This window comes from Saccopteryx leptura, chromosome X, assembly GCF_036850995.1.
Source record: "Saccopteryx leptura isolate mSacLep1 chromosome X, mSacLep1_pri_phased_curated, whole genome shotgun sequence".
Classification (NCBI taxonomy): Eukaryota; Metazoa; Chordata; class Mammalia; order Chiroptera; family Emballonuridae; genus Saccopteryx; species Saccopteryx leptura.
Genome location: NC_089516.1, coordinates 133,982,763 through 133,988,557, shown reverse-complemented (window position 1 = coordinate 133,988,557; position 5,795 = coordinate 133,982,763). Strand labels below are relative to the sequence as shown.

Sequence of the window (5,795 nt, the reverse complement as noted above, 5' to 3'; positions counted from 1 at the left end):
CCAAGGTTGCTGGCTTGAGCAAAGGGTTACTTGGTCTGCTGAAGGCCCGTGGTCAAGGCACATATGAGAAAGCAATCAATGAACAACTAAGGTGTTGCAACAAAAAAACTAATAATTGATGCTTCTCATATCTCTCGGTTCCTATCTGTCTGTCCCTATCTATCCCTCTCTCTGACTCTCTCTCTGTCTCTGAAAAAAAATAATAATAAAATCAATAAATAAAAATTTAAAATAAATAAATAAAAGAAATAACAATACAAAAAGTTCAAATCAAATTAGGAAGCATGTTTCTATTAAATGAAGAGCAGACAAGGCCCTGGCTGGTTGGCTCAGTGGTAGAGCGTCGGCCTGGTGTGCGGATGTCCTGGGTTCGATTCCCAGCCAGGGCACACAGGAGAGGCGCCCATCTGCTTCTCCACCTTTCCCCTTCTCCATCCTCTCTGTCTCTCTCTTCCCCTCTTGCAGCTGAGGCTCCATTGGAGCAAAAGATGGCCCGGGTGCTGGGGATGGCTCCTTGGCCTCTGCCCCAGGTGCTAGAGTGGCTCTGGTCATGACAGAGCGACACCCCGGATGGGCAGAGCATCGCCCCCTGGTACACATGCCGGGTGGAACCCGGTCGGGCGCATGCAGGAGTCTGTCTGACTGCCTCCCCGTTTCCAGCTTCAGAAAAATACAAAAAAAAAAAAAAGAGCAGACAAAAATTTTACCTTTCACAGTAATATTTTTTTTTATTTTTCCTGAAGTTTGAAGTGAGGAGGCCAAGAGACAAACTCCCACATGCACCCGACCAAGACCCACTTGGCATGCCCACTAGGGGGTTCCCATCTGGAGTGTTGCTCTTTTGCAGTCAGAGCCAATCTAAATCTAGTGCCTGAGGTAGAGATCAAGGAGCCGTCCTCAGCACCTGGTCCAAATTTGCTCGAATGGAGCCTTGGCTATGGGAGAGGAAGAGAGATAGAGAGGAAGGAGTGGGGGAAGGGTGGAGCAGCAGATGGGCACTTCTCCTGTGTGCCCTGGTCGAGAATCCCACCTGTGACATCTACATGCTGGGCTGACACTCTACTGCTGAGCCAACTGGCCAGGGCTTCAGAATAATTTCTTAATTATCCACATATTGATTAAAGGAGAAGAGAGAGGAAAAGTCAGAAAGCAACTGATCATCCCTAATTTTTTTAGTTTAACTTTGGAATCAACCAACATGTATTTCTTGAACCTCTGCTCAACCAGGATTTCACTATCTGTTTTTTTTCTTCTCTCAGTTGCAATGTACTTTAATAATTTTTCATACTGAGTTCAGGTGCACAGCATAGTAGTTAGACAATCATATACTTCACAACATGTTACTCCTGATATTTCTAGTACCTACCTGGCACCATACACAGTTATTTCAATATTATTAACTATATTCTTTATGTTGTACTTTACATCCCTATGACTATTTTATAACTACCAATTAGTACTTCTTAATCCCTTCTCCTTTTTTACCCAGTCTCCCAACTCCCCTCCCCTTTCACTATAGAATTTAAAAGACAACAGTGAGCAAAATAAGAGGCAATACTTCCACATTCAACAAATATTATCAGCCAGACTATATCCATTCATCTTTCAACAACATTAATGTAAGAGATAAAACTCCTAGAAGAAAATAGAGAGGTAAGTCTTCATGATCTGGGATTTGACATATACATACTCGGCTGATGGAAAGGTAAAATGTTGCAGCCATTTCAAAAAGAACATCACATAAAGCTGCAAATGTGGTACTCAACTAGTATCACAATTTTCCTGGATGAACCCCAGTTTTTCTTTATAAATCTTAGTACTAATATATTTGTTTTGAGGTGTTTTTTTAGTGTATTACAACTGTTAAGAGTAATGTTTTTTCCCAATTATTAATGTTTTCTCCTATAGCAGGGAGTTTAATTAGTGTGACACTCTTAGACTCTTTCCACCTCTTCTCAAAATAAATTATAGTGTAGGTTGAGTTATGTATCTATTTAATAAATCTGGGGAGGTAAACTAAGTATCCCAGGCCCAGAGCATTCTTCTTCCTCTTTTCTGAGCAAACATTCTAGTACAGTGCTCTTTCATACTGTAAATCTTCCCTGAGCAGACACAGTGGCTCTGTTTCATTGTTGCCATGAATGAGCAGGAAAGTATATCAGTAAGTTTTTATCATGTAATAAAGCAATGCCAAATTTAGTCATTGCATTAGTTTCTTAGTCTATTATAACATAGTACCATTAACTGAGTAACTTAAAACTACAGATATTTATTCTCTAACAGTTCTGATGGTAAAAAGTCTGAAATCAAGATGTCAACAATGTTACACTCTCTCTGGAGGTGCTAGGGGAGAATCTTTTAGATGCCTTTCTCTTCACTTCTGGTGATGGGCACCAATCCTTGGCACTCCTTGGCTTGTAGAAACATCATTCCAATCTTTGCTTCCATACACACATCCATTCTTCCTGTGCATCTACCTCTGTGTTTCTTCTCTTCTTCTCATAAAGACTCCAATCACGTTGTATTTAAGGCACACCTTATTCCAGTATAACTTCATTGTAACTTACATCTTAATTATATTTATAACACACTGTTTCCTAGTAAGGTCACATTTACACGTGCCAGTGTTTAAGACTTCAATATATCATTTTTAGGGGACAGAATTCAACTCCCAAAAACTTAAAACAGTGAACATTATTCCTCATGATACCTGGACAGGATCTTCTGATCGAGAGTGGCTCAGTTGGAGCTAGATGGTCTACTATATTCTCACTCACATGTCTGGGGTCTCATCTGAGATAATTGAAATGATGGGAACAGCTGGAGCCTCTGCCCACCTCATCTCTCATCCTTCAGGAGTTGAACATGTGATTGTCTTCATGCTGATGATAGGTTCCCCAGCAGTAAGATGGGAAAGTTTCAATGTGTAAAAATTTTACCTTGTATCTGCTTGTGTGATATTTTCTAGTGTTTCATTGACTAAAGAAAGTCACATGACTGAACCCAGAGTAAATGTGGGAGAAGACTTCCCAGGAGACATGAACAAATAGTGGTCATTACTGTAACAATCTAGCACAGTAACTATATCTAGTTTGAAAATTCAGCATCACTAGTTCCATGTGCCCTCAAATATAAGCCATGTCCCCTAAATTAATTATCAGTTGTAATAAAAGTGACCCTATGGTCTCTATATGGCATTTCATATTTTGCTAATTTATTCTTTTTGTTTTTCAAAAATAGAATTAGCTACTTACTGGAGCTCCCACAACTTCATTCTCTTCTTCATATCATTTCTAAGAAGCTATAACATCAATTATTCATTCAATAAAAATTTACTTTGAATCTATTATGTGGCGGGCACTAGAGATATAGTGGTGAACAAGTAGACAAGTTGTACCTTGAAAAATATTATATTCCAATGCCCAGTTTAAAGGTCAAGTAATAGTAAAGCCAAATAACAAATGAAAGTGGAGAGAGGCTTAATCTTTCTTATAGAAGTTTGTCATGATCCCTCTATTGTAGACAGGATTATTTTTTTGAAAAATTAGAAGTTGCTCAACTTAGTGCTATCATTAAGGAGGATGTATCTGTCTAGTCCTTTAGAAATCAAAACTATGGTCCTTGATTAAAGAGTTTGATCCCACCTATTCCCAGAGGGCTTGTAGAAATAATGAGAGGGCATTTTTGTTTCTCAGAAAAAAAGAGACGATACAAATTTTAATGGACAGAGGCCAGTACTAAATGCCCTTCAGTGAATCAGAGGGTTGAACACAATAAAGAATTTTCCACCCAAAGTGTCAAAAGTTTAAAAAATATTTTATCCCCACCTTTAAGGGAAAGGTAAGCTTTCTTCATAAACTGTATACCACAATTCAACCATCTAAAAGAAAGTTGTTCTCTTCAATGGAGTGGGAACTTGCTCTCTTATTCCAACTCTAAATTTTGTACTTTAAACCTATTAAAAACAGATTTTTCTGGAATTAATGCCCCTCTTCCTCAATAATTGTTATGGCTTCCTATTTTCTTTTTGGATTTCTCTCAATGATTAACAAATAATCAGCTTTGGGAGTAGTTTAAATTTCTGGAAATATTCAACCCCCATTCCGAACTCCAGGTCATAAATCTAGATGACTGGAATCCAAATAAAAATATGTCTAAAAAAATGACAAAATTGCCTGGCCTGTGGTGGCACACTGAAGAGAACATTGACCTGGAACAATGAGGTCACCAATTCAAAACCCTGAGCTTGCTTAGTCAAGGCACATACAACATGAAACCAATGAACAGCTAGAGCAGGGGTCCCCAAACTATGGCCCGCAGGATGCATCCTGTGCTCCTGCAGTACTGTATGTGGCAGCACCGCAAAGTGCTGCATCACTTACATACAATACTACTTCTGGTGATGCGGGATGCATGTGTCATGGCTCCGGAAGCTCATCATATCACTTGTTACGGCTAACAGTGACAAATATGGAACCTGACATTGACCATCTCATTAGCCAAAAGCAGGCCCATAGTTCCTATTGAAATACTGGTCATTTTGTTGATTTAAATTTATTTGTTCTTTATTTTAAATATTGTATTTGTTCCCATTTTGTTTTTGTTTTTTTACTTTAAAATAAGATATGCACAGTGTGCATAGGGATTTGTTCATAGTTGTTGTTTTTTTATAGTCTGGCCTTCCAACGGTCTGAGGGACAGTGAACTGGCCCCCAGTGTAAAAAGTTTGGGGACCCCTGAGCTAGAGTGAAACAACTACTTCTTGTTACCCCCTACCTCCTCTCTCTGTAAAATCAATCAATAAAATATTTTCTTTAAAAAAATGATAAAAGTATCTTTTTTCTTTCTGTGACTTGAAAATTGTTGAGAAGTTGGAAAAGCCGAAAAAACGATATTATGTGTTGGTCCAAAATGTATCAGCTCCTGAATAATCAAGACTTGGCCATCCTTGGAGTTGGAGTAACAATGACCACCAAGAAGTTACATTATTTATAGTTATATCTTTATTAATATATCCTGGTTTTTCTTAATTTTCTGAGAATTACCATGTATTACTTTGAAATTACAGAGAACTCAAGTAAAAGTATAATAAATTTTTAATTATGTTCAATTTTTTCCTTTTCACTATCCTCTTCTTCTTCCCGCAAGAGAAGGGAACACACCATCCTGAGTGCTCACATTATCACTCACCACAATATAAGAATGATTTATTAAAGTAAGATATATTTAATCATTAGGAAATTAAACAGTCATTAATATAATCATTAAGAAACTGCAGAAACAGAGGCATGTATGTTTAGTACAGAATACTAAGTGAAAAATTTAGACTAAAAATAGTAATTATCTAATAGTTTCAATGATGTTACAAATGTATGCATATGAATAAAAAGCCTTAAAAATATTTAAAAATAATTATTAGTCATAATTTGCAAAGATTACAGGTTGCCATTCTTTTATTACAATTGTTCTGGCCCTGACCAGGTTGGCTTTGTGGACAGCACATCTACACACTTCCTAGTTCAATCCCTGGTCAGGACACACATGAGCATGAGAAGCAACCATCTACTTTTCTTCCCCTCCCACTCCTTTTTCTCTCTTTATTCCCCTCTCATAGCCAGTGGCTCATTTTGTTCAAGCATCAACCTCAGGTGTTGAGGATAGTTTCATTGATTGGAGTATTGATCCTAGACAGGGATTGTTGGGTAGATCCTGGTCAGGGTGCATGTGGAAGTCTGTCTCTTTTTCACCATTTCTCTCACTTAAGTAAGTAGATACATAGATAGATGATTGATAGA

General features: G+C 37.9%; 1 non-coding gene across 1 annotated transcript; it reads left to right on the top strand.

Annotated features, from left to right (window-relative positions):
• Positions 1 to 313: 313 nt before the first annotated feature.
• Positions 314 to 389, top strand: TRNAT-GGU (transfer RNA threonine (anticodon GGU)). The gene has a single exon. It is a non-coding gene; the product is annotated as a tRNA-Thr (tRNA).
• Positions 390 to 5,795: the final 5,406 nt, after the last annotated feature.